The 13,609-nt window shown below is 43.8% G+C and overlaps 1 protein-coding gene and 2 long non-coding RNA genes across 4 annotated transcripts in view; 2 read left to right on the forward strand and 1 right to left on the reverse strand.

The window, feature by feature from the left end:
* Nucleotides 1-1,879, reverse strand: part of LOC112989165 (uncharacterized) — a 2,437-nt gene extending 558 nt beyond the window's left edge. The window contains exons 1-2 of the long non-coding RNA XR_003260745.2: nucleotides 1,315-1,879; nucleotides 1-1,035 (exon numbers count right to left, since the gene is read on the reverse strand). The exon at nucleotides 1-1,035 is cut by the window's left edge and continues 558 nt beyond it. This is a non-coding gene — a long non-coding RNA (uncharacterized LOC112989165). The remainder of the gene's footprint in view (nucleotides 1,036-1,314) is intronic.
* The window catches only part of DEPTOR (DEP domain containing MTOR interacting protein), a 75,040-nt gene that overhangs the window by 2,054 nt on the left and 59,377 nt on the right, over nucleotides 1-13,609 (forward strand). The window lies entirely within an intron of this gene.
* LOC112989166 (uncharacterized) lies at nucleotides 948-2,111 on the forward strand. The gene is made up of 2 exons (XR_003260746.2): nucleotides 948-1,067; nucleotides 2,011-2,111. It is a non-coding gene; the product is annotated as an uncharacterized LOC112989166 (long non-coding RNA).

The raw sequence follows: 13,609 nt of genomic DNA on the forward strand, positions 1-13,609 counted from the left end.
AAATGGTCTCACTTCCACCAATTCTGGTAGCTTTGTTGTGCTTCTCTGTCTTGGATATTCTGTGCAAAAGGTTAGTTTTCTCCATTTTTCCAGACAATAAGAGCTGCAAAATATGTGATAAAAAATGGCTGGTAGACAAGCTTTAGCCAGTGGGGTATTTAAGGTTTTCCTGTTCCCATCCAAGATAAGTGTATCGCTGTTAATGCTAAATGAGAGCTTAGAGGGTTTTCAGGATCAAAGGCAGGCTATCTCAGAAGCCTTTCGGGCAGAGAAACAGATGATAGAAAACCGGCACACACATGCATTCGAGGAAATGTACTGTACTCTATTCTTAGTGATGCTTATAAACACTAGATAAGGCCTCAGTGGGAATGATGTAGCGAGACAGGTGATTATGTGTGCGTATGGGGGAAAGTGCAGATGGGCAAGTGTTGCATACTGTACGACCAGCACATAGCTTAGCAGTAAAAGTGTAAAATGAAACTGTGACTATGGTGTTGCTTATGCAGAGACAATGAAATGTAGGTATTTAAAGTCCTTTTGCACTAGCCCAAACAACGTTTGCCTAAACTCAAATACTTACGATAGCTGCTTGATTAACATTCCTTACAAAGTTCGTGTTGCCCGTCTTGCCCCAGCCTCACGTGTTGCTCAGAGCCCCCCCATTGCTGCGGCCTCTGCCTTGCACATGTGGCCTGTCGGGCAGGGATCTCTTCCTGCAAGGAGGGCTGGAGTCCTCGTCTTAGTTGCACCTCACACCTGGCTTTGCATTTAGGCAGTGCTGCTGGTGGGGACGGTGGCTTCCCCTTTTCCCGCCCAAGCAAGTGCAAGTTGGCCAGGGGAAGGAGAGGAGAAGGCCAAAGGGGCTTTTCCCTCTCCTGTGGCCTTGGCTGCTTATGATGTGTTTCTCCTTCGCAAGGTCAGGGAGCCTCTGCCCCCGCGAACGTTGTCTGCTGGCCACAGCCACCCTGGCGGGGCTGGGTGCTTTCCCTGCTGGCACCGTGCTCTCTCCCTGCAGCTTTGGGCATCAGCAATCTGCAAGAGATAAGGCCATGATGTAAATCCTGGTGTGTAATGTGTGAAGATGGGCCAATTTCTGGAAAATAAACAAGACCTTGGGCTATACTTTAGATAATATAGTAAAATTTCAGGTCCAGTAGTGTTCTCTGCCTCTAAAGACAGTAGCTAGCTAGGCAGAAACCTAACTAATTCTTACTTTTGATTAGTGGAAATGTAGTTTTTAAAGCAGGGATTTCAAAAATTTGGCTCTTGGAAGGCCATTTAATTGATCATGAAACAAAGCTGAAGACTCACCTTGAGCACAGCAATGAGGCGCTTGAGAGCAGACCCCTGAGTAGCTTCTTGCTGCCACGCAGAAGACTGAGAGGAAGGGGAGAGCTGGGATCCCGACTATCCAGCAGCAGGACTCTCCGGGCACAGGCAGCTCTGCGAGGGGCCGAGCCACTTGGGGTCTGGCTGCCCCACAGCTCTGGCCACCCGAAAGCCCAGCTCCTGCTCCCTGCCCGGGTGCTGCTCCAGAGACCCTGCAGCTACCGGATGGTGAGGTTTCCTTCGGAGGGTGGCTGCAAGCAAAGGCTCCGTGGGCTGCAGGTCGCCCCTGCCAGCATCATTTAGTGACAGCCGATCTTGCCTCTGGCAAGCAAAAGCGGTTTCAGTGGGCATTTCTTTATGATTTATATACTAGCTGGCTGCCTGTCATGTAAGTCAGGGTTGTCTGATACCTTACTCTTTTACTGATTACTTCTTGGTGCCAAATTGTCACTGAAATCTGTTCCATCTTCCAAGAGTCCTTGATTTCTCGCATGAAATGTGCCTAGTCATTCAGAGAGTCTTTGGGCTTTAGGTGATCAGACAACGATATTAAAAGATCACTTTTTTTTTTTTTTTTTTTTTTTTTTTTTTTTAAACCAGATGTTGCCACTGGGCATATGATGGTGTTTTCTGGAGTAAGTGTATTTTTGGTGACATTTAATGTTTCTTTCTCTGCAGACTGTTGGATACCTCTTTATCACCGGCCTTTTCAGGAAACAACACCTTTCCCAATTCCCGCTGCTGTTAAACAGTTTAATAAAGGATTAAGAGACTTTTTAGACCAGTGTTTTTGTTAGAAAAGCAGTGATAATTCAGCACTTTCTTTCTGCTTAGGGAAAAAGGAAGCATGTTTCTTAAAGCTTTTTCTCACTTGCTTTCCCTAAGTGACAAAATGCAAGGTATAGTTCAACAGAAATTTGTCTGCCTTACTATCGATGTCTTTATAGAGGAATTTAATCTTACAAAGGAGGCTTTGTATTGCAAACAGTTATAAATCATGAAGCTGCAAGAGAAAAGGCAAGAACAATTTTCACTGCTCTTCCAAAGGTCTCACTTCAGGAAGATTATCACTTTAAGAAAACTTCTTAATAAACTGGAACGCATAACTTTTAGAATCATTAACTTTTGAACAGTGATAGCACCTACAGGTCCATAAATTTCAGACTTTTTCACAGCAGTTGGGTTCAAAAGTTCATTGGCATCCTAAGCCACAAAGAACTAATTGCACACAACACTAACAGTTGCTCAAGAAATGTAATCAAGAGAACCTTTGCATTAATGTATTACTATACTATAGAAATATATTAACTATATGGTTACATAATTCATTACATATTATCACTGCATTTAAAACTATATTAACACTCTAGTGATGCTGCACTACTGTGTGTGGACTTACACACTAAAAGGAACATAAGGATTTAAGCTATGGAGTTGTCCAGAGGTCTCTTCCTCTAGCTTGAGGTCTTGACTGGTCTTCAGATATTAAACAAACTTGCATGCATGCAGTTTTTAGAGACAGAATTCATTAAGATGAGTTTTTGTTAGCTGCTTAAGCCAATCTAACATTGTACTTCTATGTAAAGGGCTGATGTGCCTTTCTACCCCCTGCACCAGGTTCTTGCCACTTCCTTACTTCTCTGCTAGTGATTACGTTTCTGTTAGCAAAGAGCTCATTGATTCAGCAGAAAACTAACCCTGAAAAACTTATTTCCATTCGTCCCACTGGAGAAAGCCTGTCTGCTGACTTCATTAAGGAGGATAGGACAACGGGGATTGTATCATCAGATATTTATGGAACAAATCGCTCCAGTGCTCTCTGCCCAAGTCATTTCACTTTCATTAATTTGTTTCCCCAAATCAAGCAACTGCAAAATTGGCAATCTTCTCTGCGAAATTCCACCATAGGAATACACTGAAAGAAAAGGTTTCGAAGTGAAGGTTGCTAAGGTTGCAAACTGAAGTGCTCCAAACCCAAGAAGTTTCCTGCTCACTCTACCCTGTCACAATGCTTTTACCTGATGCACCTTCTCTTGTGTTTGTACTAATTTTAATGACATCATGTCCCATAAATATGCATATATTTACATATATATATATGGATATATGACTTGCAGTTTGATTATGAAAGGGCCAGGAACCTCCAGTTCTCATGCCCTTCAGTAAAATGTATGGTTATTCAGCATTTCTGGAAACCAAGCAATAAGGCTTTTGCTTTGCTCAATTCTTTTCTTTAAGCTAAGTGTTTTCATAATTTAATCTTTCCAGTCAGTAGCTTTCCTCAAGTGCAACTCAGAGATAAAGTAGTTAACAGTGCATGTGCAAACAGTGTTCACTCTTCCTCTATGTACACAGTAAGGCGGATGTTGTAAGAGTGGTTCGCGTTGTATATTTTATGTATTGCATTTCAGATGGAGTGAATCATTAACTTTGGCTCAGATTAGCAGAGACTAGCAGGCAGGCACAGGCGACTGCATTGAGAAGCATGGACAAGAATATTTTTTGTTTATTTTAGGTTAGAGGAACTGCCCATGAACAGGTAAAGGAAACTGAATATTGGTGCTTATGCAGAGAAGGCAGGGTCGGTCTGACACGGGGAATCTAGCTCCGCTGTATTTTGCACTCATGCAAGATCTGCTTCTGTGGGGGCAGTGGCCATACTCTGGCAACCTGGCAGAGAAGTACTCCTATCACTGGTCATTTTTATTTACTGTTTGTGCAGTGATAGCGCCTAGGAATTTGAGCTATTTATCAAGTCCCTGCAGTGGTAGGCACTGTACGCTCAGAAGAAAAATGAAACCCTTGCAACACGAATCTGGCACTCTGAGCCAGTTGGTTCGGAGCTGCAGCGAGATCTGTTGGGATTCGGATTTCTGGTTTGGGAGATCACACGCAGAGCCCGAAAGTGGCATCCCAAAAATGCAGAGACAAATACCTCTGGTGCGTGGAGAGGCAGAAGTTGTACGGCGCACTGGGGTTGGGTGGGGAGCGGTGGATACGGTGCTCGGGAAAGTGCCTCCTCTCTTCTCCTTCCAAAGTCGCATTAGTGGAGTGAGAGACCAGACTGAAACCAGGAGGGAGGTCAACTAGCTTTTACTATTGGATGTATGGACAAAGATTAAGGAGTAGTCTGTGCACCATATTTTGACTGAGACATTTCTTAGTATCTGTAGACTCCAGTACTTTTTGCAGTGTGAAATTGAAGAATTTCAGTGCTTTCCACAGTGTAAAAATCAAGAATTTGAAGAGTATGTTGACAGCAGCAAAAGTCAGCCTCTTTGCAGTCCAGGTGTCTGACTAAGTTCCTGTTTTCATCCCCATAACTAAGTATCCAGGCACTGACCGTAGGCTTGGTTGGTACCTCGTGGCTTAGGTCCGCTCTCAGAAGGAGATATCCCCTCCTGCGGCTGCAGGCCCCTTCTGCCTTTCTGGCCACTTATTCTGCTTTTTGTAGCCTTGTCGTGCAGCTGTGTTGATTCTTTTGCCTTTCTCCTTGGCAGGACAGGTTTGTGTGAACACTTTTGCTAGCTGGCAGACACATTTTTTTCTGTCTTCGAGGCAGGGGTTAATAGTCATGTATTCAAAATAAAGTTTTGTGGGAAGAGATTGGGCTGATGAAGAACCGGTGAAGGGGATGAAAGGCTCAGTAAGAAGCAAGAGTTAGTGGCTTTTGTACTTGTACCTACCTTTCTAAGATGCATACACCCAGTAAAATTGCCACAGAAATTAAAGTACAGTAGCAACCTGAAGAGCAACTGCATTAAATTTCTAAGGTTAGTAATGACAGAAACTGCAAAGCTTAAAATCTCAGCAGAACCACTGGCATTTGTGGAGTGCAGAAGTGTGCACTTCACATTGGTCATGGTTTCTTTTTTCTTAAGCAGGAACAGGACATACAAACCATATATTTTAAACCACTTTAATGTATAAGCCACTGGCTTTTAAATACACCTTATAACTATTTACGCATAGTCTCACATGGATCCTTAGTTACACTGGTATGACTAAGACTACTAGTATTATAAATAGAATGGAGAGACAGTTTTACAAAGGCAGTTTGGCTTAACCAACCAGCAGAAGGACAATTGAGAAGGGATTTTTCATCAATTTCATAAATGTCAACAACTGTCATGGTTTTCTTTTCTTTCTTCTTTTTTTTTTTTTAACAGTTTAGGGATTTGATCTTTGCCTTCAATCCCATGTTTCTCCAGTGGCTTCAAGGAGAAATGACTGTACTGTGATTTTGTCTCTGTTCCTTGCAGCAGCAGAAATAAAGCTGATCTCAGAATTAAAGAAAGTTAAAATATGTAAATGCGATCAGTCACACACTGCTGCGAAAGTGCTCTGCACCAGGAGTGGAAGTACAATAATGTGCAACCATGCTCCTTCATTTTTGGAAAACTCTGAAGCATTGAGACAAAAAAAAAGGTTGTTTGGAAGCACAGAGAAAGGGAAAGATAACCCACAGACTCACAGACTTACTCAGATTATAGAGAAACCTGTGAAGTCAAAGGAGACTAGAGAATAGATGGAGTTAGCCAGCTATGTGGAAATTTGGATAAGAAACAAGATGGCAGCGTAGAGTGGCAACTGAAAAGTGCTGTTATTTGGATTGGTAATGGATGTGATGCTGATAGCTACCACTTCTGAAGCCCTGTTAGCCTTTGATTGCAAAAAAAGGTGGAGAAGAGAAGAGAAGAGGGATAATTCTAGACCAGAATTGAGTTAACTTTGTTCACCAAAGAAATAACGTATCCCCTTAAAGCGTGTTATGTCGTAGATTTAGCACAGCTAAGCAGTCTGAGTCCTGCTCTCCACTCTGGTTGTGTACAACCAGAAAAACCTGTATAACTTGAGCAAAATGCCTGAGAAAGTTGTGAAGGAGCCGGAGTCCTTAGGACATGCACTGTGTTCAGTGGACTGTTGGGCAGAGATATCCGAGACAAATACAACCTTATCAGTTCCAACACCGAAAGCAGCCTGGCTGTGTCCGTGCAAGCCTAAGATTGAGGGAATGGGTTAATTCATGAGAGGTTTTGTCGCAGCCGCGTTCCCGGGCCGCTTGCACAACCGGAGCTGGTATCTCTGCCGGGGATGGCTCTTTGCTGCAGGGGGAAGTCATGTCCCCTTGCCCTCCGCCAATGTGCATGCGGTGCGCTGGGACAATCCACCGCTGACAGCACTGTAAAATGCTTTCAAAGCAGTTATTTCTGCTGTGGTTTTATCCCTGCTCCTCAGGATATGGTTGTGAGTAGGTCTGCTTCCCGTTATGTCCGTGTTTCTGTCCCTCGGCCCGGCTGCTCCTTCGTGATGCAGCTGCGCAGGGAGCCAGGTGTGCTTGAGGGCAGGAGAGTGGAGAGAGCTAATGGTTTTGGAGGCCGCAGTTTGGCCAAAATGTCAAGCTAGTCCTGCCGCTGGGAGAAGCGGTCCTCTCTTTGCTGTGCTCCCCCAGAGCCGTGTGTTTCCACCTGCCGATCCCTCCTGTGTGCTGATCCCCCTCCGTGAGCTTCCCCTTCCTTCGGACTGGCAGAGGCGGCTGTGGGACCTTGCGGCGGCTGGCTTTGGGGAAGTGATCTGGCGGGGCTTGGTGATGGATGATATTTCGGTTGGGTCAGTTTTACAAACCAATTTACCGCATGACCACATAAAGGCTTTGAGCAGTGCAGCGCAGGCAGGGCAGCAGGGGCCGTGCCAGCTTGTGCCATCGCACTGAAGCGCAGTTTGAGTTTGTGGTTTTCTGATACAGCGGCTCTAGCTGCAGGCTGCTCCCGCCCGCGTTTCGCACTTCCCTTGCACTTTGCGCTGGTGTTCCTCTGTCCTGGCATCAGAAGTTCAGGGAACTGAATCAACTGAAACCAAGTAAGAAAAAATTAACTGAAAAGGCTCAGCATATGGCCGGACGAGCAGCAGTGCTGGGGGAGCAGACGGACAGGGTCACGGACAGAGACAAGGACCCACGGTTGCAGCGCACTGGTGGAGGTGCTTGGCCACCCCTCAGTCTGCCTGAACTCAGGGTGCATCAGACATTTGCTCGATTCCCATTTAAAAACCTCGGACTGCAGTTCAAGACAGACCACAAAAATGATGTTGAGCTTCAAGGCCCAATGCACGTGACGTTACTGGAGAGGCCCAGAAGTCACGTGTTTACAATTTGCCAAGTTTTTTTGCCTTCAAGATTTTACCTTTACCTCTGTGTTTTTGCCAGGTTTTCGTACATGAACAGAGGCAAACATTGACATGTTATTTCATGTGTTTTGAAATCTGTGCCATGTAATTTATGCCACCTGCACATCACAGCGACAGCAATGTAATAGCACTGCTTCAGAATGCAAACCTCTTCCTTAATTATCAGCCCTATAATTTTACAGTCATCACAGTTTGTTTCTTAGGAGTGCCTCAACCCAGCATTCAGATTTTAAAAGCTCATTCGCAAATAATTAAAAAAGTGTGCCTAATGGGGCTTGCTTTTTAGAAGCAAATATAGAAGCTAGTTTTCACATAACAAGGCCATAATTCTTTATTACCTTGCGACTGTGGTGACAACATAGGATACTGCAGCTATCTCACAAGTTTCTGTAGGCAGATGAAGGCTTTCCTATTTGTTGAGAGCCAGAGGGCTGTATGTAGGCCATGCTGTGCATTTTACGGCAGTGTTGAGCTGGTATAACATCTAGCTGCTGCTACAGAAAAGAGCAGCCCAGCTCCGCTGGACCTGTGCTCCTGCTGCTTTAATGGTGCCAGCACTGGTGCTTATCTGACCCCATGGTCAGCCAGTCCGGGGAGCTCAGGCAGTTTGTTGTGGTGTGAAACTAATGCAAGGAAGAGGGTCAGCTGGCCTGGGGTCAGGGAAGAGGAGCTCCAGAGTCCACTTTTAGTGGGAGCCCCCGCAGTCAGAGTGGCTTATTGCATCTCATGAAGTTGCACCCTACAAGAGCGGCTGTGCCAGTCCAGAGTCCCTTCTCACCCCTTGCCTCCCTCCTTCCCCTGCTGTCTGTCTTGAGCTCCTTCCACTTAACCCTGTGCCAGCTCCAGAACTCATTAAGCCTCTCCCTCAGTGTATTTAACTTAACTTGGCAGATGAGTAACCCAACAAGGAGCAAGGATTTTTTCCTGCCCGGTTAGTGAGCTCAAGTGACTTACAGAAAAGCTGATGAGGGCCAAAGCCATCACACGGGACAGCCATGGGACATGGAGGAGAGAAGAAGAGCAAAGGGAAGGCATACAGGGAAGAAAGACCTTCTCCTTTTGCTGGCAAAGATGATAGATTAACTCAGCTGCCTGCAAAACCATAGCCTCAGTTCCAGTCCGGACGCTGGGATACTGCACAGGTATGAGTGTGAGCCCAGGAAACAGTCACATGGATTATGCATAGGAGCTGGTTTGCATCCCACCAGCCTTGGAGGTTGGGCAGAATAATCTCTTTTCATTTCCAAAAGACCCTGGAGATGCAGCTGAAATCAGAATGAGACCACGTTTTTCTCTCTTTATGCAGACATAAAAAACTGCACAGTTTACAAACAAATGGGGAATCCAGCCCTTATTAGAGCCCCTTTTTGCAATTTAAACTTTAAAACATTAAGCTGCTTCCAGGGAGATCCTTTTTGTAGGCTTAGGTGCTCCAGCAGGTTTGTTTCCTTGAACATCAGAGATTTTTAAGCTTTGAAAAGATGTGCATACGACTAGGCAGGCATCTGCTGGTTATGCAGAGGGCGCAATACACTGATTCTGGACACACAATGTATCCTTTGGCCTGTCTCATCAGTGGGCAGCCAAAAGCCACATGCTGTTGATCTTCAGTACAAAGAATAAAAAACCAATTTATGCTGAGAAACCCCAAGATTACATCCCAGAGCATAGCAAGGCACTATATGGAGGATGAAAAGCCGGCCTCACTCCCAAATTGTTTATGGTCTAATTGTAAAACAAAGAGATAGCAAATGTATACAGGCAGACAAAGAAGTAACATGACTGTTTTGAAACAGTGCTGGTCACTGTGACAGAAGTGCAGCTTCAGCACATCTGCTTAATGGTCAAGTTTTTTTGGTAGCGATCATAACAGTGCTGCACAGGATTTGGGTGACTGCGTCCTGATCACTCTGTGGGTGTTTGCATGAGCATGACTCCTGCGTGCTAAGGCAGCAAGCACAGAGCTGCTTGCTTGAAGAGTTGAAACCAAATAGCCCAGCTGGACCCAAATGGCCAGTCACAGGAAGAGTCAACACCTTTTGAGAAAGGATGATAGCAAATGTGGGAGGTGGTTATTGGGGAGCTTGAAAGTGAAGATAAGCACAGTAATACTGTGTTTGATGTGACAGAAGAGGGGGAGGCAGTGGAAGGAATCAGGGAGAAAGGCAATGTGATTGAGATCAAGAGCCAAGAAAATTGACTTTCCAGTAGTGTTCTAGATAGGTAAGAGGCAGACATGGCTTTGCTTGTCAGGGCCAGAGCATGGAAGACACCTTGAGGTATAAGATACAGGGGAAGGAGGACTTGGAACAGAATTTGAACTTTCTGGGGGAGAAGTACAGCTGTCTTGAGAGGTGTGTTGCAGGAGGAGTTTGCATAGACCAAATTTCTTCTGTTGATGAGCAGCATTAACGCTATCGTATTTGTCTTTTATGGATGTTATACAGTCTACCTGGTTTGGGCAAATTATCCCATCTCCTAGTAGTACATCTGCCATTAAGGCCTTTGACCTTTAATTGTGTTTTTTTATGTGGGTTTATTTCATTGCTCTTCATATTAAGAGCTATTTCTAGCACTGGGATATGGCCATAATGTTTCCATTATTGTTCAGCTGAACTGTTGTACAATCTTTTGTCTCTGTGTTTGCACCACTTTCTTGCATATTGCACCAAATGAGTTTATTGGCAGGAGTTAAAAAGAAGTGTCCATATATTGCATCCATTGCTCTTTGCATTGTTCCTTATGTCTTCAAAGCACTGGGGCTGTGTGAAGCAGGCCTGTGGGCGCCTTTGTGTTTTCTCGACCCATTCTCAGCTCTGATGTAACAGGCCAACTCAACTCAAGGCATAATTATCATATGGTTCATAAAAACAATGATTTTTAATTTAATTCAAATGAATGCTGCAGAATATTCACAAGAAGCTGAAGTTGTGAGTGCTTGTCTGAGGAATCGGAGTCCAGCACTTAGACATACACTTTGCAAAGGGAATCTGACAGCACATAGCCAACACATCACTCAAAGTTAGGACTGCAAATAAAGGAAATAAGTCCTGAAAAGGTACTAGTTAAGCATTATTTATAGCACTAATTGTCAGTATATAGAATAATTTCCTTTCATTTCTTACAAAAAAGATCCTTCTCTTGATAATCATACATCCTTTTCTGCAGCAGAGTATAATTGTATGGCTTAGAAATCAGGGTGATATAATAGAAAGCTGTTAATTGTTTCCTGATGCTCAGGATGTAATTAACTTATACTTTCCTCTAGCTAAAATTAATTTATTTTTAGTAAGATGTAGAGAGAGCAACTCCCATCTTAAACTGCTGCTTGGCCAGTGCAAATAGAGGGAGATTATAATGTGAAGAAGCTAAAAGTAGCATAAACATCTACAAATCCCGAAAGAAATTGTACAAATACCATTTTGAGAATAATTTGGGGCTAGAAGCTTGAAGAAATGTCATGGACAATTAAAGTATTTTCAAAATTAACATCATTTGTGTCATACAAACACAGACCTTTGGAGTCTTTTGGGAAATGGCAGAAAAAGATGAGGTTAAATTAATAAGTAGATTTTTGTGACCTTTGTGACCAGAAAAATCTTTTATTTTTTCCATAACAGGAAGCATTGGGATCATACTGCTGCTTGTCTAATTGGACAAGGTAATGAAAATAGGTTCTGGAAAGTACACTGAACAAAAGAAAGAAAGAAAGGCTTATTAAATGTTTATTATCTAAACCTTGATTTGTGCAAAATGATGCATTCATCTAAATAAACTGTAAAAGGGTGTTGTGGTACAAGATCAAATTCAGCGCTTGTGAGACTGCATCTGGAGTGCTATGCCCAGTTTTCTGCTCCCCAGCACAAGAAAGGCCCTGGCATACCGGAGCAAGTCCCATGGAGGGCACCGTGGATGGTGCTGGGGCTGGAGCACATGATGTGTGAGCACATGCCCAGGGCTGGGTTTGTTCAGCCTCGAGAAGAGAAGGGTCAGGGGATCTTACTGCTGTCTACAGCTGCTTAAATGGGAGGATGTAGAGAAGGCAAGATTCATCTCGGAGGTGCACAGAGATAGGACAAGAGGCAGTGGGCGCAAGTTGCAAGGAAATTTCTGGTTAGATATTAGGAAACAATTCTTCACAATGAGGGTGGTCAAAAACTGGAACAGGGGCCCAGAGAAGCTGTGGGGTCTCTACTGCACCCTGAATAACCTGCTCTGCCTGGACCTGCTTTGAATGGAGGTTGGACCAGATGACCTCTAGGCATCCCCTTCGACTCAAATTACTCTTAGGTGTCATGGAGGCATGACATGATGTCTTCTTTATTTAGTTGTGGTGGCTGATACTATCACTGGTTTGTCACTGGCTATTAACCAGAGATTATTATCTACCCAGTCCAACTGTGGGGGGACTTGTGCGAACACTTCCTAATGCACTTTAGTACAAACTCACCTGGGCTGGTTTGTACAGCTGATGCCGTGGTTGACAGTACCACTCATTTCACATTGTCCAGCTTTTCAAGCAAATTTAAGAGCTAGGAATGCATGCATTTCCAAATGGAAGCCCAAGGACCTTTGAAGTCTTCAAATTCAACAACTGGATCTTTACAAAGAAAATGAAGGGCAAAAGCCTGCTTCCCTTAACCACACTGTCTTAATCTGGGCCAAGATTTTACCCTAGATCATTGAGAATCATGAATGCCAACATTGCAAATCATCCTAGCACCCAGAGAACCTGCAGTTCAATTTCTTAAGAACTTGCAGGACAGAAATCGAAGTGGACGTATTTTGGACATACTGGTTTTATACCAGTACTTGATGGATCAGAATAGGGAAATGATGGGGGGAAGCTTATGGAGTAATATATATTGGAAGGCCAGCAGGTCACATTAGTGCCAGAAATCACTCTGGCTGGCTCTGTAATGCTGGTGTTATGCAGGAGGAACAGTTATCTTGGTGCAGGCCATCTGCTCCTGCGTTCTCACTGCCTGCACAGTGACGGGACAAATGGATTGAGTTCTCTCCAACCGTCCGCATGGACTTTGTGCACAATGGGCCCAGTTTGTGTGCGTAAGTGCCTGTCTTAGTCCTGCAGCTCTGACTTTGCACATCGAAAGTGGATTTTCAGTCTCCCATTGAGGCAAAGAAGGTGTTAGAACTGTTAAAACATTCTTCCCGTGGAGGGGCATGTCTCATCAGATAGTCTTTTTGGAGAGTAGTCCCTTGCTTTTAAAAACGTGACAAAAGAGAAGTAAACAAATAAGACATATGCCCTATTATTATGTTGCCTTTGTTAAATAGTATTTCTCTCAGCATGTGCAAAGCAATGAGATTTGTTGCTTTTCCTTTGTGCCATTGTACTTTATCACAATGCTGCAAAGTCTAGATCTTTTAAAAATATCTCCTGGTGGGGCAATGTCTAATCATTTTAAGTTTTCAATAAAGTGGTGGTTTTCCAAGTGCTGTACTTTGGACCTACCGTAATGATTCAAATAGTGGTTTTTGAACGATAATTGCTTGCATTCACTTTGGCCAAAGAGGGGCTAGAGCTGCTCCAAACTAATATATTAAGAATTTCCCATGACTTTTTGTGTTAAATCTGTAAATCAAAGCCAGCTGAAACAATGTATTTTATGTAATTTCACATGAAATACATTTGTACTTCATGTCGATTTCTTTTCTGATGAATATGGAACATCGGAGTTTATATGAGGCCAGTAATAACAGTACTCTTGGGAAACACATTACTAGGGCAAAGAGAGGAAGAAGTGATTGCATAAACCATTTAGGAGAAGCACAATAAACATGGAGAGAAAAATGTGCTTGAACATATAGTGGCTGGGGTAAGGTCCCAGTGGACTGGCATTTGCTTACAGGCTGGAGTGTGCACATGGCATCTTTTCATGTAAAAATCAATATTCCACCTCAGAAAATGATAGACCTGTGAAAACAGTCACAGACACATGTTGGACACTTGATCAACGATTGTTTGCGTTCAGTGGCCACAAGCCTTTTGTGACAAATATGAAGGAAGATACCTTCAGCAGTAGCTTCAGCAGTTAGTATAGGCACAGCCTGCTTACGCATGGACTGA

Source organism: Dromaius novaehollandiae, chromosome 2 (genome assembly GCF_036370855.1).
Source record: "Dromaius novaehollandiae isolate bDroNov1 chromosome 2, bDroNov1.hap1, whole genome shotgun sequence".
In the NCBI taxonomy this organism is placed as follows: Eukaryota; Metazoa; Chordata; class Aves; order Casuariiformes; family Dromaiidae; genus Dromaius; species Dromaius novaehollandiae.